This window comes from Protopterus annectens, chromosome 6.part1 (genome assembly GCF_019279795.1).
Source record: "Protopterus annectens isolate FY-2018-M chromosome 6.part1, PAN1.0, whole genome shotgun sequence".
Lineage (NCBI taxonomy): Eukaryota > Metazoa > Chordata > Ceratodontiformes > Protopteridae > Protopterus > Protopterus annectens.
This window is the reverse complement of record NC_056738.1, coordinates 274,401,052-274,424,981: the sequence shown is the minus strand read 5'-3', so window position 1 is coordinate 274,424,981 and position 23,930 is coordinate 274,401,052. Positions and strand designations below refer to the sequence as shown.

The window sequence follows — 23,930 nt, the reverse complement described above, 5'->3', positions numbered from 1 at the left end:
GAGTCTTTAATGGAAGATATGGATTACGATGATGGGGAAGGGTCCCCATAATCATCTCCTGATTATGTCTCCTTCGGAGACATCCTGGAAATGCTAAAAGAGAGATGACTGGAAGCCTTCCAACCCTTCATCTGAGGAATCCATGTTCCTGCAGGTTTTCTGCACCTGGCCTTCTACCTCTTGGGTGACCCTGCCTGCCAACGAACTTGTCCAGCTCTTCATGCTGCATGCTTGGAAGAACCCTGATTCCATTTAGGTGATTCCTAGGAGACCTGACACAATTCTTTCCCTCCAGAGGAGAACCCGCATTGGTCCAGAGGGTTACCAGTCGACGCTATGGTGGTGGCGGCGGCCACAAAAGAAGGATTTGGCTGTTGGCTGAGGAAAGTCCCACTGTCCACCCACCCAACAGGGAGTCCCAGGTGGTAGACAGACTAGGGAAGTGATTTTTGTGCATCAGAGACCTTTGCTATACGGTCACTGAACTATTTGGCACATTTTACGAGGCTCCTGAGGGACTTGATCTCTTCACTCTCTGGGACACTCGCAGGACAGCTGTCTGAGGAGGTCAGGGACAAAGTGACCTGGCAGCTCGCAACCCTGGAATCAATCTCCAACTCGTCCATGGGGTTGCTATCACATGTGACCAAAGGGGCGGCTAGAGCAGTGGGTTCAGGCATTGTCATGAGGCGCCATGCCTGGATGCGCATTTGTGACCTCGCAGACCCAAGTGAAGGACATGCTAGCCAGGTGCGAGCAAGATGGCAAGACCCTGTCTGCCATAGGCTTACAATTTTCCATCCCTCAACATACCTTCTGCAGGAATCAGAGGAGTGGGAAAATGTGGCACAAAAAAATCGCAGGGTCCTTTCCGTGCCACACATGGTGATGATACCCCCAGGGACAGAGGGGGTAACAGTTCGAGAAGATGCCCCTACAGTGGGAGGGGGGTTGTCGTAATCAAGGCTCCAGGGACACCTTCTCTGGACAGCCTTACCAGCACTCATGAGGAACAACCTGATTGCTTCCCTCTAGAAGCAATTGGGGGTTGTTTTTCTCTGCACCAAGCTGCCTGGCAGTTAATTACCACCGATCGTTGGGTGCGGAGTATGATCACCAGAGGTTACACTATTCCCCTTTCTTGTCAACCAAATCTTCCAAGAAAGCTTCCTGATGTTCCACCCAGTCAAAGGGAAGAAGCAGCTTCAAAGATGATAAAGCTGTCTCAAAAAAAGAGTTATCCAACCAGTCCCACGAGACCAACACGGATATGGATTCTACTCAAGATTCTTTTTGGTGCCAAAAAAGACAGGAGAATGGAGACCCATTTTGGATCTCAGCAGCTTAAACAAGTCTGTCACCCAAACCAAATTCCGGATGGTCACGGTTCAGTCCATTCTCCCTTTTTTAAGGAAGGCAATTGGATGTGCTCGATAGATCTCCGGGATTCATATTACCACATCAAAATGTACAAACACTCCAGGAGTCTTCTTCATTTCTGGCTAGGGGCCAGTCATTATCAATTTCCCGCCCTGCCTTTCGGTCTCTCTACAGTCCCCAGAGTGTTCAGTGGTCATGGCTCACTTGAGACTACAAGGATTCCGGGTTTTTCCATATCTGGACGACTGGCTTCTCACCGCCCCCCACCGAGCACTGCATTATACTCTTTCTGGCAAAGATTTTGGGAATAACAATACATTTGGAGAAATTAAACCTTACTCCTACTCAACAAGTAGAATTCATTGGAGCAGTGTTCAATACCTGGTCCTGTCCCTGTCTAGTGCCACTCCCAATTCACAGACTACAGCGATTGAGGCTCCAGCTCCGAGTGATACTCTGTCAAACAAAAGTTTCAGCAAGAGAAGTTCTTCAGGCCCATGCTCTATGGCAGCTTCAATTCCAATAGTGCCCGTAGCAAAGCTATGCATGCGAATCCTACAGTGTCTTCTCCTTTGTCAGTGTTTCCCGAAGTATCACCCCCTCAGTTACCAGATTCAAATAACCAAATCCTGCAAGCAGGACCTCCTTTGGTGGATGAGGCCAGGCGCAGAAGTTTGGAGTCACCCATTTCAATCTCCTCAGCCCAGGGCCATTGTGACCAAGGATGCATCCCTGATCAGGTGGGGGCATTTCCATGGAAAGACAGTCCAAGGCACATGGTTCACCCCAGAGGGCCACCTGCATATCAGAGTTATGGAACTGAGAGTGGTGCTGTTAGCATTGCAGGCTTTTCATTCAGTTCTCCCTTCTGGGACAATTGCAATTCAGTCGGACAACATGTCAGTGGTCTAGTATATCAACAAGCAAGGAGGAACCACATCCTACCCCCTGTGTCGAGAGGGCATGAGAATTTGGCAGTGGGCGATAGCTTCCAACTGCTTTCTGATAGTAATGCATATCCCGGGGAGCTCCAACGTAATTGCAGACAAACTGAGCAGATGTATCCTTCTACCTCACGAGTGGTCCCTCAGTCCTGAGGTGGAGACAGAAATCTTCAGACACTGGGGCTAGCCTTGCTGTGATCTTTTTGCCTCCCCATCAAACATCAAGTGCAGCAGCTATTTTGCCCTGTTTCCCCCAGAGGGCAAGTCCCCGAGGGATGCTCTAATCCATGATTGGCCCACGGGACGTCTTTACGCTTATCCTCCCATTCCCCTGATCCACAATTTCTAAAGAAAGCTCTTCGGTTGAGATGCAAGATGATCCTCATAGCTCCATTCTGGCCTCGATAAGTTTGGTTCCCCTTCCTTTGGCCTCACCTATTATACCTGCCATGGACTCTGGACCCTCTTCCAGATCTGATTACTCACCCCCAAGGGTTGAATCACCCGAATCTGTCCAGTCTCAAGCTGACAGCTTGGTTTCTCCACTTCCATTAGTTACCAGGCAAGCTAATCTCACCTCACCTGTATGAGACATCATTCTGGCCTCTCCTAAACCATCCACCAGAAGACTGTATCAGGATAAATGGAAAAGGTTCTTCATCTGGTCTAAGGATAACATGCTAGACCCGTATTCGGCTCCAGTGACTGCGGTGCTGCAATACTTGGCTAAGTTTTTTGATAATGGAGCCTCTGCCTCTACTGTACGAGTACACCTGGCAGCAATTTCTAATTTCCACAATGGTATAGATGGCAGCCCTCTCATCTCTTTACGTCTATGCAAAGCCTTTCACAAGGGAATCCCTCATATCAAGCCTCCTGTCAGACAGCCTTTGGAACCATGGAACCTCACTTTAGTCCTTCAGTCTTTGACTCAAAAACACTTTGAACATACAGCAAAGTGTGACCTAAAGTTCTTGTCCTGGAAATCCTTTTTCTTATTAGCCACCATGTCAACCAGATGGGTCTCTGAGCTGCAAGGATTGTGTATTAAGAGGCTCTATCTGGTCTTCCATAAAGACAGAGTATCACTTCAGATGAATCCATCCTTCTTTCCCAAAGTTGTTTCTGAATTTTCCATTAACCAGACCATTGACCTACCAGTGTTTTTTCCAAATTTTTCCAATAAAGGAGAGTATTGCCTACACTCCTTGAATGTACATAGGCAACTGAGATTTTACCTAGACAGGACCAAACCTATCCGTAAGTCTGATCAACTTTTCATCTCCTTTTCTAGGACTATAATGGGAAAAGCTGTTTCCAAGGTTACATTATCAAAATGGCTAAGGGACTGCATACGTTTCATCTATTCCCTCGTAAAAGAACCTTTGCCAAAAGTTAAAGCTCACTCCACTAGATCTATGGTAACTTCTGTAGCTTTCCATTCCAGGGCTTCCATGGATGACATCTGCGCAGCAGCTACTTGGGCTAAGCCTCATACCTTTATCAATCATTACAAATTGGACTTGGTCTCCAGAGGGAGAGCTGCCTTCGGCTCAATGGTACTCAGGAATGTTCTTCCATAAGGGCCGCCCATGGACCTCAAGGCAGCTTGGGATTCTGTCCCATCAATGATGAATGGAAAGAAGATTAACAACATCAGATAAAGACGTTATGTCTCACCATAACGTTCCATCTGTGTTGTTCATCTTCTTTCATTCATCACTTCCTACCCTCCTTCCCCCTCCAAAGGCTCCTGGGGGATTCTTTGGGTCCAAGTGGTGTCCTAGGATATTTGCCCGGATGTGGCCTCTGCTTTACTTCCCTGTCTCTAGCAAACTCGATCTGAGGTAACAGGGAGAAGGGCATTCTGGATAGAAGCTTATCTCGAGGGTTTTTGGCTGGCGCAAGCTTGGTAAAAAGGCCAACTTAGTTCCAAGGGCTCGGAACCAAACCCATCAGTGATGAATGAAAGAAAATGAACAACACAGATGGAATGTTATGGTAAGACATAACTTCTTTTTTTCCCTACTGGAGCATTTTTTTTTTGTAATGTAAGTCTGTTTTGTACCAGTTGACTCTATCTCTTTATCTCTCTATCTTTGTGTCTTTGTGTGTGTGTGTGTGTGTGTGTGTGTGTGTGTGTGTGTGTGTGTGTGTGTGTGTGTGTGTGTGTGTGTGTGTGTGTGTGTGTGTGTGTGCCTCTTAATCCCCCATTAAACCAAATAATCCTGACTTCTCATTGAAAATTGCTACTGAAGTCAGGGCCATAGTATAAATGAAAATTCTTTCTGTAGTTGATCGTAAAAGCTTAATTTCTGGATGTCTACTTACACCAGGTCAGATTTCAACCAAAAGACCTGCTTTCAGTGTTAAGTGGTGACCTACACTGACAGCGAGTCTTTTGGAATCAAGCCAATAATTTCTGAGGCAGATAAAGCCACTTAATGCCATTAATTCTAAACTAATGGGTGCCAACAACTATCTCCACGGTTCCATCTGACCATCTGTTATCCAGTGCAGTGCCTTAGAGTTTACCCCAAAAGTCATAGGGAGCCCAACTTCATTCCTTCTCCAGAAGGTGCAGTGAAGGTCCTGTCTTTCTTGAGCCATTGCCATCCAACCCATTTTCCACCTCAACTCCAGCTCTGGGCATGCTGTATATAAAGTTATACTTCCTATAGATAATCAAGCAGACCTAGATACCCCACATTTGAGCATCAAAAGCTTCTTCCTAGTTTCTTCTGTCACTCACAAGAAGATGGATGGCATGTTTGCTAAATACAGGGGACATTTTTCTTTCCTGGAGAAATTGTCATGTCCTGAAAATTGCAGTAGAAAGAACTGTATCGCTACATTTTGATCCAGGGCTAATATCTGCAATTTCCACTGTTATACTTATTAAATTCTGACATTTCTCTTTCAGCTTGCAGTATGATGATCTCATCATTTCTGTTAAGGATGATGTCACATAAATACCCAAATATTTGAAATAGTTATATCATCACAACTGAGGGGATTGTTTCTTTTCACCTTTTTTATAAATCAAAAGTTAAATCATGTTGAGAGGTTAGTTATCTGTTCAATATAGCTCTGCTTTTCTTCTGTGCTGTTGAGATAATTGCTGAACTACCCTTGTATTTTATCTAATTTTGAGATGATTTCTGAAAGTAGGAGTACTTTTTGACATGCAGGGTTAAATCTGAAGCCTCTGACTCCTGTTGGTCATCCTGCTATGTCTCCAGTCTACTCAACAGTGCTTCCAAGACCTTTAAGATGTTCTAAGAACAAATGTTTTTGTCTGTTCTTTCCATTTCTATTTTTCATTTTGGCCAGTGTGACCATCGATTATGAAGGCCAGACATACTGATTACACGGCCACCAAAGAGTAGACTTTTAGTATACTTTTGCCAGTCTTGCTGTCATTAATTGTCATAACACTGTAGTAGAGGGGGCCACCTAGTTTTATCTTGCTACTCGTTGCCACAGTTACTGGAAGTTCCTTGCATGAGTTATTCTTTCTGTGTTCTATACTTGGTATCAAGATGTGCTCTATATAAATGTTGACTCAGATTGTGTAAAAATATTTTGATTGCAGCAAAATCCCCTTTGATGTTTTGTAAATGTAACCAAATGTATATGCTTGTATCCCAGTTTTTATTCTACAAATTGTTATTCTTGCCTTTGTGCTCAGGTCATAGCTGAAAAAGGTCCCAGGACTAGCCCATCCACCTGTTTAATAAAACAAACAATAAACAAATGTTTTACAATTGAATCCACAAAGAAATGAGATTAATCCAATCTAAAACATTGTTTTAAGGCAGTCTAGGAATCCAGCCCTAATGTGTGCATTATGTTTTCTACATTTCACTAGTATCTTTCAACATTATGTAGCAAAGAAGACAATCTGATATTAAAGTCTAATTTTTTTCTTTTGTTTTTTTAATGTTTTTGATTGAATTAAAATATGGAAACCTTATTATAGATAATGGGATAGAAATCATAAATGGTTTTGAAAGGCATTTTTACATTATTTATTTTTACTTTGTGCAGTTAATTAATGCTTTTCCAAAAACAAGCACAGTAAAGTAAATGATGCAGACACTCCGAGGTGAGTAGTTCTCTAATGCTGCTTGTGATTACCAATACCTTGCTTGACTCTTGCAATGAGAAAATGTATGCAGTAAGAAATTTAGATTTATTTTTAGTGCCTTGCTATTCTTTTTCTTTCCCACCTTGAGGAAGAAAATTATTGAATGACATTAGGCCCTATAAAATGGTAATTTTCCTGCCTCTTGAGGAATCGTACCTTGATTAATCTACTTGGAATGAACCCACAAGTTGATATTGATAACTTGTTGATGAATTACAATTGCTAATAGTCCATTTGGCTGTCACTGGTCTTACAGTAAAGTCAATCTCTAGCTGAAGAATTGATGACAGTGGTACATGACCACAAACAGTGACATGGCATGAAGTAACTTGCACGTTGAGTCAAGTCGTCCACTTAAAAGGTCATCTCAGAAAAAAGAAGTGGTATTGATGGTGCAACACTATTTTATAGTACTTACCCATCATCCACCAGTATAGCCCCACCACCATCCAGTTTGATAGTGATGTCTAAAATAAACAAGCCTGTGAAATTGAACTTTTTCTTCCTCTTTCAACCTCACCACTAGTGAAAACGTGGAAATAGAGTAGATTCAGAAGGAAGGGGTGAAATGGTACAATAAATATGTAGAAGACAGAGTTTGTCTCTATTTATCATAATTCTCCAGAGCTGTATATGTGTTGACAGTGACTAATTACTATAGACTGAGCTGAACTACACTTTTTTAAGACCAGATCTGAAGTAGGAACTTCATTTGTCAGCAATCTTTGGGGATACGGATCCGATCTCGGATCTGAGCCGGCAACTTTTACCACAGCATAGATCCGAGCTCCTAGCTCCTCCCTTTACCCATAATCCCCTGCCAACCCTAACTGATCCCAGATCTAGTTTGCCGCGCTTCAAGCCAACAAGCTGGATTTTGAGCTCCTGGCAATTCGGAAGGTTTTTGTGAGAAAAATCTTAGAATTTTTGTACTTTCTTGGGTGATTGTGTGAGTTTGTTTAGGTTCCCTCTTAAATATCTTTTTTGTTGTAAAATGTTTCCTCCCTACCCTCGCTGGTCCGTAGTGTGTTTGTGGTGTGTTAGGGGCCTAGTGAGTGTGTTTTACGTTAAATATGTCGGAGGCCCCTAAAGCCATCTTTTCAAAATGTACCGAGTGTGACCATAAGCTCTCACCAGCGGATGGCCACACCCCGTGCGTTAGGTGCCTTGGTGTTGAACATCTTTCCTCGGGATGCACGATTTGTGCAGCGTTCAACCCCAGGGCACTTAAGGACCGGAGATCGAAGCTGATTCTGGCGGGCCTTTTGCCCCCTGACTCGGCTCCGACCTCCGGTTCTTCGGTAGCCGCTACCCAGTCCTTGGTAGTAGCCACCCCTGCCTCCCTTCCTCCGGTCGGGACTCAACCTCCCGTTTTGGCTCCGGAGGACAGGGAGGCTGGAAAAACCAAAAGGAAGGAGAAGCACCATAAGCAGTGGGCCGAGGACTCTTCCTCGGCCCCGCCCGCCAAGCGGGCTTCTCCATCCAGGGTTTCTGGATCGCCTCCTTCTCGGCTCCGGTCCCCTTGTTTTTCACCAGGACCTGGGGAGGAGGTGACCCGGTCCCCATCAAGGTCATCGAGGCGTCACTCTAGGTCTGCCTCGGTGGCCTCTTCGAGGTCTACATTTAGCATGTCAGATGCAGACATGGACCGGATGATGAGGAGGTTCATCCAGGGCCAGCTGCAGATGGGAGTGCTCTTGCCTCCCCCCCCCCCCCTCTGGGGGGGAGTTCGACCCCATCTTTTGCCCCAATTGCTCCTTCTCGCTTCCCAGGTTCGGAGCACTCGGAGCCGAGCCACATCGGATCCAGGGATATGTTGGAGCCGACAGTACTAGTTGCTTCGGCGCCGACTGATCCCTCGAGTTTGTCGGATCCGACCTCTCGGAGCCGTGGGCGGAGCTTTGGATCCGAGGGACTTTGTGTGACTTCGGCTTTGTCCCGGTCGGAGCACACGGGTCCTTCGGATCCGAGGGTCTCAGCCCCGGATCCAGTCCCTGCTTCGGATCCGAGTGGGAGCCGACTCTCGGAGCCTATTGAGTGTAGCTCCCCCTCGGCTTTTGCGGTGGTGGAGAGGGCACTGTTGAGTGTATCCGGACCCCCGGTCCTGGCTTCGGCTCCTCCCTGCACTTCCTCTCAGCTGGTCCGGGCTCCCATCACCCAGCCTTCGGGACAGCCTGCTTCAACGTCTCTGGGTGTTCCTGCAGAACGTCATATTGTTGGTGAGTCTTCCTCGGACAGCCCCCCCGAAGAGGTCCCTCACAAAGCCAAGTGTAAGAGGAGGCACATGGACTCCCCTGAGTCCCTTACCGAAGATACGGACTTAGATGAAGGGGAAGGCTCCCCAAGGTCACCCCCCCGAGGATGTCTTCTTTGGAGACATCATGGAGCTGCTCAGGATTGGGGGGGTGGTCTGCCCCCAAGGCTTCCTCCGATAAGTCTGTATTCCTAGAGGCGTTCGAAGTTGGGCCATGTACCTCTTGGGTGTCCCCTCCCCCCAACCCCCTGGTGGACCTTATTTCCACCAGGGCTTGGAAGGAGCCGGACACTGTGGAGCCAATCCCCAAGCTCCCGGATAGGATCCTGAGTCCCCCTGCTGAGAGAACCCACTGGAGCAAAGGTCCCCCTGTGGATGCCATGTTGGTGGCGGCTGCCACCAAGAGAGAGCTGGCTCAGGAGAGCTCTGCGGTCCACCCTCCGAGTAAGGACTCTCGAGCGATGGACCGCCTAGGGAAGCGGGTTTTTAGTTCAGCAACCTTCTCCATGAGAGCGCTGAACTATATGGCACACGTCATCCAGATGCAGCGGGATCTAATAAAAGAATACACTGCATCCCCCCCCAGAGTCCATGTCGGAAGGAGACAAGCATCTGTACTCCTCCCGAATGTCTACTCTACGTTCAGTTTCTAACACCTCTATGCGGCTCTTGTCACACGCCACTGAAGGAGCCGCAAGAGCCAGTGGAGCCGGCCTGGTAATCAGGCGTCCGGCCTGGCTCCGACACTGTGACTTCTCGGAACCCTTTAAGGCGTCATTCGCGAATGCCCCTTTTGATGGTTCTGCACTTTTTGGCAAAACCATTCGTGACACTTTAGTCCAGAGTGAGAAAGAAGGGAAGACGTTGTCTGCCGTCGGAGTCTGCTTCTCTGCTCCCCAGAGGTCCTTTTCTAAGAACCAAAAGGGTCAGAAGAAGATGTGGTTCCAAAAATCGCATCAGTCCCAGTCTGCTCCGGACAACCAGTCCTCTCGTGGCAGAGGAGGACAGGGAGGACGCCGCCCAAGAGGCAGAGGGGGTCCCAGAAACTTTGGGTCCAGAGAACCCTTCTCTGAGAGGCCCACGCAGAACCCCTGAGGGGTTGCCCGGCTGCTCCACTCTGGAGGCAGTCAGGGCGTCTTCAAGAACCTAGCAATGTGGGAGTCCATAACAACAGATCGCTGGGTGCTTTGCATCATATCCAGAGGTTACCAAATTCCCCTTATTGTAACCCCCAAAATCAGAAGCCTCCCCGACATACCACCCAATCAGAGGGAGGCAGCTGCTACAGAAATTCAGCAGCTTTTACAAAAAAGAGCCATCCAACCCGTCCCCCCAGATCAGTTCGGATCGGGGTTTTACTCCAGGTTCTTTCTGGTGCCAAAAAAGACAGGGGACTTGAGACCCATTCTCGATCTCTCTCTCCTGAACTTGGCAGTACCCAAACAAAAGTTCCAAATGGTCACCTTGCAATCTATTCTCCCCCTATTACGGGAGAACGATTGGATGTGCTCGATAGACCTCAAGGATGTGTACTACCACATCCTAGTGGACAGACGCTCCAGGATGTTCCTCCGCTTCCGGCTGGGAGCTGGTCATTTTCAGTTCAGGGCCCTTCCCTTCGATTTTCACCTCTGCCCCCAGGGTGTCCACCAAAGTCTTGGCGGTCATAGCGGCCCACCTGAGACTTCAGGGAATTCAGGTCTTTCCGTACCTGGACAACTGGCTCCTCATCGCCCCAACAAGGCATCTGCTTTGTTCAGGCAGGGATTACTTCCTCGACCTTGCTCCACATCTAGGGTTAACTATCAACATGACCAAATCCTCTCTAGTCCCCTCACAGGTGATAGATTTTATAGGGGCCAGATTGGATTCCAGGATAATGCTTGCCTTCTTAACTCCCGATCGGCTTCAGAACCTGAGGTTGCATGTCAAGGCCATTCTCATTCTTCCTGCTCCACCTGCGGAATTGATGCTGAGGGCTCTAGGGTCCATGGCGGCAGCTATTCCTCTACTACCCCTAGCCTGCCTAAATATGAGGGTACTGCAATGGACCCTCCAAGTACAATGGTCCCTGTCTCGCAACCCCCTGTTGTCCCATCCTATTCCCCTAAGCAGGGCTTGCAGAACGTCGCTCATGTGGTGGCTCCGGTTCCCGAGTCTCCACATGGAACGACCATTTTTGATGCCTTCCCCCGTCGCCACAGTGACCACGGACGCCTCTCGCCTGGGGTGGGGGGGGGGGCACTATTCAGGCAAAACAGTCCAAGGCACGTGGAACGACACAGAGACCTCCTTGCATATCAATGTCCTAGAGATGAGGGCAGTGCTTTTGACGTTGCAGGCACTTCACAGCCTTCTACCGATTGGGACAATTGCAGTACAAACGGACAACATGTCAGTTGTCTGGTACATCAACAAACAGGGGGGAACCAGGTCTTATCCCCTTTGTCGCGAGGCCATGAGAGTGTGGGAATGGGTGATTTCCATCAACCGCTTTCTTATTGCAATGCACATTCCGGGACGGTCCAACATCCTAGCAGACAGGCTCAGTCGTTTGATCCTGACTCCGTATGAATGGTCTCTCAATCCTCTAGTAGCAAAACAAATATTTGCCCTATGGGGACAACCATGTTGCGATCTTTTTGCCTCTCCTTCAAATACCAAATGCAACAGTTACTTCGCTCTAATTCCCCCTCAAGGGAAGTCCCCGAGAGACTCTCTAGTACATGCTTGTCCTCCCGGTCTCCTTTACGCTTATCCTCCGTTGCCTATGATGCTGAAACTCCTACAGAAAGCCAGTCGGCTGGGGAGCAAAATGATCCTCATTGCCCCATTCTGGCCTCGTCAAACATGGTTCCTGTACCTGTGGTCTCACCTAATTCATCCACCATGGATTCTGGATCCACTCCCGGATCTCATTACCCACCCTCTGGGTCTCCAGGCCCCCAACCTGGTCAACCTCAAGCTGACAGCTTGGTTGCTCCAGTTCCACTCCTGATTAGGACTCCCGGAATCTCCTCACCAGTCAAAGCCATCCTAGTAGCAGCACATAAACCTTCCACCAGAAGAGTCTAACGAAGCAAGTGGAAATGTTTCTCAATCTGGGCAGAACACCATCACTTGGATCCTTTCACGGCGCCTCTCACGTCGGTTTTGGAATTCTTAACTACCCTTTTTTATCAAGGGGCTAGCTGCTCTACAGTCAAGGTACAACTGGCAGCGATTTCGCATTATCATGTAGGGCATGAATCAGGCCCTCTGATGACTGCTAAGCTTTGTAAAGCTTTCCTCAAGGGTACCTTCCTTCTCAGGCCTCCAGTCAGGGAGGTAGTACCCCCATGGGATTTGTCTTTGGTTCTCCAAGCCTTGACTAGCCCCCCTTACGAGCCGGCGGCCATGGTTGATCTTAAATATCTCTCTTGGAAAACGGCCTTCCTAGTGGCCATTACTTCAGCTAAAAGGGTCTCTGAACTTCAGGCTCTATGCGTTAAGCCGCCGTATTTATCCTTCCATCCAGATAGTTTACCTCAGGATCAATCCGTCCTTTCTGCCTAAGGTGTCTTCAGAAGTTAATATTAATCAATCTATTAATCTTCCCATGTTCTTCCCCCATTACCAAAACAAAGGAGAATATAAACTGCATTCCTTGGATGTGCACAGACAATTAAGTTTTTATACTCATCGAACTGCTGGTCATAGGCAATCTGACCAGTTGTTTGATTCCTTTGCCAAAACAAGTTTAGGCAAATCAATTTCTAAAGTTACACTATCACGGTGGATAGCTAATTGTATCCTCTTAGCGTACCAAAGTTCAGGAAGGCCTGCACCTCAGGGGGTTCGAGCTCATTCTACTAGGGCCGTCGCTGCTTTGGCGGCTTTTAAATCTAGGGTCCCCTTAGATGATATTTGTTCCGCAGCCACTTGGGCCTCATCTCATACCTTTATCAGCCATTACAAACTGGATGTTGTCTCCAGAGGTAGGGCGTCCTTTGGCTCTGCAGTGCTCCGGAATGTTCTTCCATAAGGCCACCCAGGACTCAGGTAGCTGGGGACTCTGTCCCAAAGGTTGCTGACAAATGAAGTTCCTACTTCAGATTTAGAAGTTATGTACTCACCATAACGTTCCATCTGAGTAGGTATCTTCATTTGTCTGCAACCATCCCCCCCTCCTTCCCCCTGACCTTTAGGATCTGTCTTGGATTAGCCCCTTCCGGGGCACTTTTACATTACTTATATCGGGCAAACTTGATCTGAGGTCAGTTAGGGTTGGCAGGGGATTTTGGGTAAAGGGAGGAGCTAGGAGCTCGGATCTATGCTGTGGTAAAAGTTGCCGGCTCGGATCCGTATCCCCAAAGGTTGCAGACAAATGAAGATACCTACTCAGATGGAACGTTATGGTGAGTACATAACTTCTAATTTCCACAATTACTCTACCAGTAGATCAGGAACAGCACAGGCAAAACAAGTCTTTCATCTCATTACATAGGTTCATAAGAGGTTATGTGGCTAGCGGCCCTAGACCCTTTAAAAGCTTAGCTATGTTAATTCCAAGTTATCCCATTTGTTCTTTTTGGGTAGTTTGCAGAGTAAATTTATCAACAGAGTGGGTCTGTGATCAACACCAGCTACCCCCATCCATGAGAGACATGGGAGCCAATGCAAGGGCGAATTTGCGGTCTCCCATCCAGTTATATAGATTTCGTTTGAATAGAGTCAGTGAGGTGCTCTGTTTTACTGCATTTAAAAAGTGTTATACCATGCACGGTAAAGGCCTAGTTGTGCCCTTGTATCCATCTTTCATCCTCCCTGTATTTAAACTGTAACTCTTCCATGGAACAGTAAATGCAAAAGCGTGTATCAAGGGTCAACATCCTTCTCAACTTGCCACTTGTAGTAATAAAGTGACTGCTGGTGTCAAGAAAGTGGCATCTCCCACCTTACCTAATAGTATTGCAGAGACTGCTGACATCAGACATCCCCCAACTCTGCCCGTATAATAGTAAAGTAAATGTTGGTTACAGCAGTCATCTTCCTTCCACCTACTCCCATCACACCTCTAGCATCTGCTGTCTACCTGAAGGGAAATTCTCTGATGTCTACTTGGAGTATAAAATACACATGGAAACACTTCCATGCAAAACCCATAAACCTTCTAGACTTTGTTGCATACTTGGGAGCCATACAGATGTCCTCCCACTGCTCCTTTGTAGATTGTTTTTCTATTCTCACTTCCCAGTCTTTTGTACCATTTTCTTATAGGTGTCGCACATTATTTATAATCTCTACTAATTATCTCTTTTTTAACATCAGCCTTTGTTCTAGATTCATCTAAAACTCAATCAGAGAGGATCTTTCACTTGACTCTGATGTCCCTTTCTCTTTGCCTTTACTCTGCTATCAGGCCTAGGACAGAACATTGAGGGATGTCAGCACATACAGTTTGCCTTTTTATTAGGGTGCCATTTATTTTGATCAAATGTGATCTGTGTGATAGCTAGTTAACAATCCAATGAACTGCAAAAGGGTTTGTTTATTTAGGTTAATTTATTTATAATGCCAGAGAGGAAGATTATATCAAATGCTTCAGTACAGGTGGAAAATCTTTTATTTAGGACTTTGGTGACTTTTTGGAAAATCTAACAAGATTTATAAGGTATGGTTTACCTTTGATAAAGCCAGACTGTGAAGGGTCTAGAGTCTGCAGATCTTGTATATCATTATTGATTAGTTCTAAAGTAATTTGTTCTTTGACTGATAAGGCTAGTGAGCCCGTCAGGTCAGTGGAGGGAACACCCTTATGGAGCAAAATGATTATGGCATTTTCTGCTCTGCATTCATCATAATCCTATCCTGCGGATAGACTGTGATTAAAGATATTTAGGAGAGATTTGTCTAGCCAATACTTTATGCTTTCCAGTAAGCAGATGGCTGTGTAGTCTGGCCCCACAGAGATGTTAAATTTTTTTTTTTTATCGAGGGTGGATTAGATTTGGTCAATACAGATGACTGGGTGGGGGGGGGGGGGGTGGGGGGTTGGTCTCTGCTGGTGTTTGGAAAAACAGAGATTATAATTTCTGGAGTGAAATTTGAGCTGAATTTGTTAGCCAAGATGGTAACTGTGCATTCTGGGTCCATGTTGACAGTACCATTTACTGAGAATCAAAAAGGACATGTTATTAAAAATACAGCATCCTGTGGCAGTAGTAAACTGAGTCCATTCATTCATTTCGTGGTTGCAGGGGAGGCAGATCCTATCCTGAAAGTCAGAGGATACAGAGCAAGAAACTAGTCATGATCAGAACACCATTCTCTCACAGGATGCCCTCAACCATTTGCATTTGGCTTTGCAGATCTATGGGCCATTTGAAGGCCTGCCAGTTTGCCTTCTGCTGCATATCTCCGGAATGTGGAGGGAAACTGAAGCCCCAGTCTAAACCCCATGTGGGCACAGAGAACACGTAGACCTTGTACAGCTGACCACTGCACCATTGCATTCCCCTAATTTGTCAGTTTAGTTGTACATAGGCTTGTATAGCAGTACTTCATGCAGATAATGTAATTTAATTATGTGTGTAACCAAAAGCTGAAACTAAAAGGTTAACAAGGTTTCTGCAGTAAAATGCATGAAATGCAAAGTAAGAATGTTGTCAAACAACATGGATCATGGCTGACAGAACTAACAACAGTATAGGAAAGGACTTTAGTCATGATAACATTTGCTGAAACTAAGAACATGTGATGAAAGCCGAACAGTAATCCTTCAGTACACTAAAAAATCCTGCCCTGCAGGATTGCATAAACTCATTTCAGCTTTAGACTATTTTCTGTGGTTTAATAAAAAAAAATTGTCCTAACAGGGGCTTCTTTTTAAATTACTGTCCTGTCATAGTACATCTCCCCACTCGTAAAATATTTCTGTTAGCACAATTGCATAAACTGAGTTCAACTGTGGACTTTCTGTGGTATGATTTATTTTATTTTACACCTTAGTAAGTGTGGTCATGCCAGGCTCATGAGACAAAGTTTAAGATAAAAGTTAACAGATAAAATCTTCTTGTCGACTTTACTGCTGCTGATTTTGCACTTTAGTTGTTATTAAATAATTTGTTTCTTACTGTTAAAACAAACACACATAACTTCACTATTTCTTAGCACTTTCACACCTAAGTTTCAACATACTGTGTATGTGTTGTCACCTTCTGAACTATGTAGCTATCCTCATGCAATTCTTTCAAAAGTTGCTGTTATGCATTCAGTTGGTGAAGTGATATATTTAACATAATTATGCAATGATGGTCATATAATTCATGAGATGAGAATTTAAAGATTGTATTTGATACTGCGGTAACGTTGTCGCCTCACAGTAAGACGTCCTGTTCGATTCTCAGCTAGAGCGTCTTCTGTGTGGAGACGTGCGTGAATGGGCGTACCTTCGTTGAAGTTTGTGTGTCAGGGCCGGCAACTCAGCATGTAAAAATCTACTGCCAATCATTAGCGGACCGGAGTTCCGCTGTGGCGACCCCTAACTGGGAAAAGCCGAAAGACAGAACAACGTATGGAAAATTTGATGTGAAAAAGTTAAGTGCTGAAGTTATGGTTGTTTTTGTACTGCATCCCACGTTAAACAGTGTTTCAAATCCACTTCTTTTAACAGTAAATCGAACACCCAAAACATTATTACATGCAAATTACATTTTTCTCTTGCACTCTTCCACTGTAGAAGGATATGTGTCCTGAATGTTAGAGAGGGGCCCATTTATTTCTTCAGATATCAGATTGACTCCCTGTAACAAATATGCCATTTACAATGAGCTGTGCCAACATGAAACTCAGAATATTTAGTTAGGGGAAAGCAGGGAGCAGCAATCCCTACAGACAGAGTGGGGAAGCTGTCCCCTCTGCCTAGTGTTTAATGTGTGCAGTTAACATTGGAAGAAGTTCATTTTGTGTGTCCTTTTTTTGGCACCATGACTGTTGAGGCTTTCCAGTGCCAGAGAAATACGTGCAAGGGAACATAACTGTAATGTTTTTAATTAACTGCAATAACCCTCTGTGTGGCATGGCACTTCAAAACTCTGTCCATTGATATTCATAGGTAAGTACTACTCTAGCTGCCCTTATGGGCCATTTTAGGCCTAGCCAATTTCCCTTTCAAAAGTGAGACTCAAACCCTGCACCTTGTGTGTGTAAGGTAAACACCTTAACTATTTTGCCAATACTATAGCTGCATGCTTCAGCAGTGGTGAAGTCAGTAGTGTGGACCACACGTCAGGACCAGTGTGGTCAGTAATGTATGTTCTGTGTGATCACACATCTGCTGCAGCCTAGCATTTAATTGCTTTAATGGTACATTGACATAGACAGGTCATTGGCTTCAGTGCAATATATTACATCAGTAGCAGTTAGGCCTGTGGTCTTACTGTAGGAACCCATGTCTCCAGCAGTCAAGCAAGTGATTGTGTTGTGGAATCACATATCAAGAATTGTTGGTGAATGTTGACTAGGTTAATTGTTCTGGTGGATCACATAGCAGCAGAAACCAAGCTATTATACGTCATACAGGATTATTCATCAGCAGTGAATAGGCTTACAGTATACATCACTGTAGACTCTTCAGACAGAGTCAGAGCCGTAGGAAGGGAAGGAAAACTATCTTTGGTGCCAGCTTGTAAGAGATGCATATCAGCGTATCCAGACCCTTATAGGCAGGGTTTCCCATGGTAACAGTACATGATCACAGATAGTCAGCATATAAACCTTCAAGCTATTACTTTATTATATTTTATTTTGTAAGACAGCTGTAGGCTGTCATTCTGTTTCTGTGTTGTCTATAAACAATCACAGTCACTTTGTGACAATGTGTAAATTCTTGAATGTTAAACATAGTGATAAGGTGCTGTGTTGCTATGTATATTGATAACACTTTTTAAAATCTTTCTGTGCTATCTATTTGAGATGACAATCACTTAATGGCAGAACTGAGAGTTTATAAAATGTGTGTTTATTTTGTTGCTATCTTAAGAAAGGAAGAAAAAAGAACAGTTTAACTTTCCTGTAACTAGTCTAGTCCAGATACAGATTTGCTGAATCCCAGGACTGTTCGTAAACTTCTGTGCCCCCAAGCCTTTCTGTGTTGGAGGGAAGCCTTCTAGCTTATCAGTGGAGTGGTAAGCACTAGGTAGTCTATCTACCAAAAGAGGCCTGGTTTCTGGCCCAGAAATTGTAGTTTATTGGCCGTTTGGGCAGTTTTTTCATCGCTTTCAACTTTCTGGTTTACAAGCCCGCATTTGCGCTTGTTTCCCACCTTTCCTGTAACTAGTCTAGTCCAGATGCAGATTTGCTGAATCCAGGACTGTTTGTACGCTTCTGAGCTCCCCAAGCCTTTCTGTGTTAGAGGGAAGCCTTCTAGCTCATCAGTGGGAGTGGTAAGTACTAGGTAGCCTATCTACCACAAGAGGAGTGGTTTCTGGCCCAGAAAGTATAGTTCATTGGCCGTTTGGCAGTTTTTCCATCCCTTTCAACTTTCTGGTTTAAAAGCCCATGTTTGCATGGGTTTGTGCTTGTTTAAGCTCTGTGGATCCAGTTTTGGTGTGCTGCAGACTGCAAGAGCATCAGGAATGGGATAGAGATACTCTAAGTGCCTCCATTTTGATTTTTTCTTAATTTACTGCTTTCTGCACTTGTTTTTAGTCATTTTTTAATTTAATTTTATTTATTTAAACTGTATTTGCTTTAATATTGCTTACACACTCAAGTGTGCTAGCTTGCACTGCATTTGAATTGTTTTTACTGCACTTTTAGCTGCCTTTCTGTAAAAATAAATAAATAAATAAAAAGTTCTAAGCTTGTTTCCCACCTTTCCTGTAACTAGTCTAGTCCAGATACAGATTTGCTGTATCCAGGACTGTTTGTAAGCTTCTGAGCCCCCCAAGCCTTTCTGTGTTGGAGGGAAGCCTTCTAGCTTATCAGTGGGAGTGGTAAGCACTAGGTTGCCTGTCTACCACAAGAGGAGTGGTTTCTGGCTCAGAAATTGTAGTTTATTGGCTGTTTTGGGCAGTTTTTCCATCCCTTTCAACTTTCTGGTTTAAAAGCCCGCGCTTGCATGGGTTTACGCTTGTTTAAGCTCCACCTAGCGGCGCCGAGCTGAGGTAAACTATTACTGGTGCCAGAAAGTCTGCTCTTCAGTTTTTCCCTTGAATCTTGCTAGTTTTTTCTCTCTTGCACTTTAAATAGCTTAATCGCTTTGCAGTTCAACAGGTTTTTTAACAATTATTGTAGCACATCTAATTGCCATCAGCACTAGTTATTCTTCACAGAAATAGCTTCAGTACTTAGTAGTTATGACCACTCCTCCTGGCATGATTAAAGGGCAGTTCCCTGTGCTTTCTCTTATTAATCTGGTGCACTTGGGCATTCTAAGGCAGTGTAGTAACTGCCTCATGTACAAAAACAACCTTCTCCTCCTACCTCCCAACACTCAGATTTGCACTTATATCATCAAATTGGAAGCTATACACTCTCCATCCAAGACTGGACTAGCTGGTCAAGAGGAGAAGGTCAACACCTGCACCACACAGCCCTCCAGAACACCCACCATCACATCTCTGACATAAAAACACAAACCACACACCCATCTTCGCGGAGGCTGTCACTAGAAATTTACCCAAACAGCAAAGGCCTCTAAGACAGAAACGCACTTGACCACCACAACACAGCACAAACCACAGGACACATAGCTCACCTCCATAGTGTGCCCTCAACCTAAGCCCCTAAGGCTAAACACCTTGCCCAATACACTAATCATAGGTGACTCAATAGTGAGTCACACAGATGTCCCACTCACTAGGTTGAATAAGGAGAAGGTAACAGTCCGTTATCAGGTGCCAGAATCCGACACATAACACACGCACTCAGGTCACTCCACAACAAGTGCACATATGACTCTGTCATTGTCGATGTGGGTGTGAATGACCTGAGATGCACGTCCTTGGACTACATCAAAAGAGATATGGTGGAGCTCCCCGATTATGTGGCCAAGGCAGGTATGACCCCAGCCCTGAGCAGTATCCTACCATCACCCAGAATGATACTGCAGTACAAACAAAAAATGATTGGCTTCAACAATTGAATACGTTTCTGGTGTCACTCTAAGGGGATCCAGTGTCTGTCTGCTTGGGACGACATGACTGACAGACCTTGATACTTTGCCAAAGATGGCCTGCATTTGTCACCCCTGGATTTCTCGGTACTGGCTAAGGCTCTTGCCACCCTATAGTCCCTTTTTTTAAGGTGGTGTTCCAAAGGCCAAAGTACCACCATAACAGCTATAAATAAATGCAATCTAAGAGCCATGCTGCTCTATGCTAGAAGTCTAAATCTCCAGATGCACTCACTCGAAGCACTCCTCAAAATGGTGAACATCGACATTTGTGCTGCAACAGAGACCTGATTTAAAGCGGCAGAAAGCATCCCTGCACTACCAATCTATAACTTATTCCACACCTTTTGGCCCCGAAACATGGATCGTAGCTCCAAAGGCGGTGGTGTCAACATATTCATAAAGGATATGCACACCTCCAGACTAGTAGCCGAGCATAACGCATCTGAGATACTTTAGGTACAACTAACACTGGGTAAGATGGTGATTCAGGTCATAGCCTGCTATAGGTCCCCAACCATGTCCCTAGACTCACTCCATGTTCCTAAGCATCCTGGAATCTATCAAAGTCTAACCCAACACTCTCATACTAGGAGACTTCAACTACCCTTCCATCAACAGGGAGAACTACTCAAGCACCAATACACTGGCCCAATGCTTCCTGGAATTCATCAGTTTCAGTGCCCTGGACCAGCTTATTCTGACCCCCACTAGAGGAAGTAACATCCTTGACCTGGTTATTACTAACATGGGCGACCCTTGCTTTACACCAGTAGTCAATCCCTCCCTGGTCAGATCTGACCATAAACTAATCACCATGGAAATCCACAGCTCACCCACACCCTCCGCAAAGGTAACCACCTTGAAAAACTTCTCCAAAGCTGACTTTGGGCTCATAAAAACAGAGGTGGCTGACTTCACAGCACTCATGCCAATGGAAAATAGCTGCATGACTGCCGAATCATACAACAATACACTGTATGAACATGTACATAAATGCATGGAACTAGCCATACCCAACAGAGATAAGATGCTCTCCTTCAAAAAAAAGGAAGCCAATCTGGTGGTCCCCTGCCATTAATAAACTCTACAACAGAAGGAAGAAACTGTTGCAGAAAAAAGGTGAAGTCCCAAGACTGGAAAAATTGCCTTATTAGCCTCAACAAAAAGTTGAGATCCTCATCAAATCCTCTAAAGCCAGCTATGAAGGCAGAATTGAGGCAGACACTAAAAACAATCACAAAGCCTTCTACAGTTATATCAAGAACTTCCACGGCAATACCCAGATTTTCTCTGAGTTACTGCACAATGGTCCTCCTTTACTGAGCCAACAGATATTGCCATCATACTATTCGATAGATTCAGTGCCAACTTTATCCCTCTCTCCCCCCTAAAGGATCAATCACAATGCTAGAAGAATGCCAGGTACCTAGCATTACTGCAGCATAGGTTAAAGCTGCATTGTTCAAGACCAAGAATACAGCTTCCATGGGACTCGATTATATCCCTGGGTGTGTTCTGCATGAACTACAAAGCGAACTGGCATCACATCTGTGTGCCCTGTTCAGTCACAGCCTCACCTCAGGCTTTGTCCATACCAAATGGCGCACTGCTACAGTCATCCCTGTCCATAAAGGGGGAGCAACTACAGACCCTGGGAATTATCGCCCCATTAGCCTGATGATTCTGATATGTAAAGCTATGGAGCGCATCATCATGGACCTGATTAACAAAGATATAGGAAATCTCCAAACTCTAGACCCCACACAATTTGTCTTTGTGAAAGGGAGATCATGCCTGCTCAACCTGGTTGACTTCTTTGAGTCTGTCTCCAGGGCTGTGGATGAAGGTAAGGCAGTGCATACAGCCTACCTCGATTTGGCCAAGGCCTTTGATACCATTCCTCATTCGGAAATTATTGATAAATTCACCAAACTAGGCATCAACCCCTATAATACTAGGTGGGTTGCAAATTGGTTCACAGATAGAACACACAGTGTGAAAATAGACTGCATATCAGACTGCCGACCAGCCACGAGTGGAGTCCCACAGGGATCGGTCCTGGGTCCTGTCCTGTTCAGCATCTACTTCTCAGAAGTCCAGGCCAACACAAAGGAACTCTGGCTGACCAAGGTCACAGACAACTGAAAGCTGGGAGCCTTATTAACTCCCTAAGTGATGCAGACATCCTACAGAAAGGCCTCACTAAGACCAATGACTAGTGTCAAAACCATGGCCTTAAGCTTAATGCCAAAAAATGTGTCATCATCCCCTTTAGTAAAAACTCAGTTCTCACTAATTACCATATTGATAGGAGCCCACTGAACACTGAAGGTGTTATAAGAGATGTGGGGGCGCAGGTTGACAGCAACCTCTCCTTTGACCACCACATTGCCACTGTAGTCAGAAAGTCCTTCTGTGTGGCACATCTCATTACCAAGGGTTTTGCATTCAGGAAGAAAGAGATCATCGTCTCTCTACTCTTCCCTCATTAGACCAATTATTGAGTATAATGCCCTGTTTGGCATGTACCTTAATAGACACCTGCAACAGCTGGAGAGGCCACAGAAGTACCTCACGAAGAGGATCCTAGGCGTTAAACACATGTACTCCATGGACAGACTCAGAAGACTCCAGCTATTCTCTGTCTCATATCGCCTACTTAGAGGCGATCTCTGCTTGACTTACAAAGCCATGTCTGACCCAGCTCTGTTAGAAATGCTACATCTAAAGAAATCCCAATCCCTCTGCACCACACGCTCCAGAGACCTCAACCTCATTACCACAATCAACAGAACTTGCTGGAGTGACAGGTTCCTCACCCAGAGACTGCCAATGCTGTGGAATAGACTTCCCGTACATGTCAAGCAGAGCACCTTGCTGTCCCTCTTCAAGAGAGATCTTGATGAGTGGATGGGTAATAGAAAGTTCACCCCAGGGATCACTGCAGTGGCTGTTTGATAGAGGCACTGGGAACTAACGTCAGGCGGCACAATGCCAGGGCACTTCTATGGGCTAGGCTTGTAAAGGCTCCAGGGCCATAACCTAGTACACACCTATGAACCTATGACAGTTTGCAAGCTGTAATTAATTGGTAATGACTGGAATCATTTATAAGCAGGACAAGGGCATGAAATTGGAGTGCCATACTAGGCTGCACATTCTCTGATTACATCTCTGGATTCAGATGGAATCAGAGACTGATTTCCCATTATTTTGTGAACATGTATGTAAATCCTGAATTTAGACTGCTTGAGTACTGATAAAATATGGTGTATTCATTGAATTTGGCATTTTAGGCTGTGGCACTCAGTCACCACAAACTGTATTTCTGCTCATCTTTTTTAATAATATATAACAATTTCAGTTTACTGTATTGAATGTTCCTTGCCTTTAATCTGTGTTAATGTCCAATATATAGATGTACAATAAAATTATAATGAAATCCTAGTATTGACTGGAAATTACACTTAAAAATCATAGGTATAATTCCTGGCTTTTATCTTATGAATATATATATATATATATATATATATATATATATATATATATATATTTTTTTTTTTTTAATGTAAATCAGTGTACCTGTAGATGACTAAAACTCCTCTGCCCAGTTGTCCACTTTATTTATTTTGTTTGTACCACAAGTCCCACAGATGTATTTTTTTATTTCTGTGATGTGTTACTCTTATTTTATGTGAATGGCCTTGGCAAACTTCAGTTGTTGCTTGCTTAAATCAACATGCAATATTTTGTATTCTGACAGTAGTAACTGCTGGTAAATCACTTCTAAATACATATTAGACTTTTAAGTGAGTTTTCATTTCCCTAGTTTTTATTTACTTTTTAAATCTATATCAAACCATTAATCTTGTTATCTTTTCCTCGTCTTTATTTATTTAAAATTATTTCCTGTATTTACATTGTTTTATTTATTTACTTGCTTACTTTTGTTTACTGGAAAAGTCTGACTGCATAGGATTGAAATAAAAGCCTGAGGAGAAAAGCTCCAATAATTTATAACCTTAAAGGAAATATTCTATA

General features: G+C 44.7%; 1 protein-coding gene across 3 annotated transcripts in view; it reads left to right on the top strand.

Moving 5' to 3' along the window:
* FAM126B (family with sequence similarity 126 member B) overlaps positions 1-23,930 on the top strand; it is a 1,024,500-nt gene that overhangs the window by 609,597 nt on the left and 390,973 nt on the right. The gene's annotated exons all lie outside the window — the stretch shown is intronic.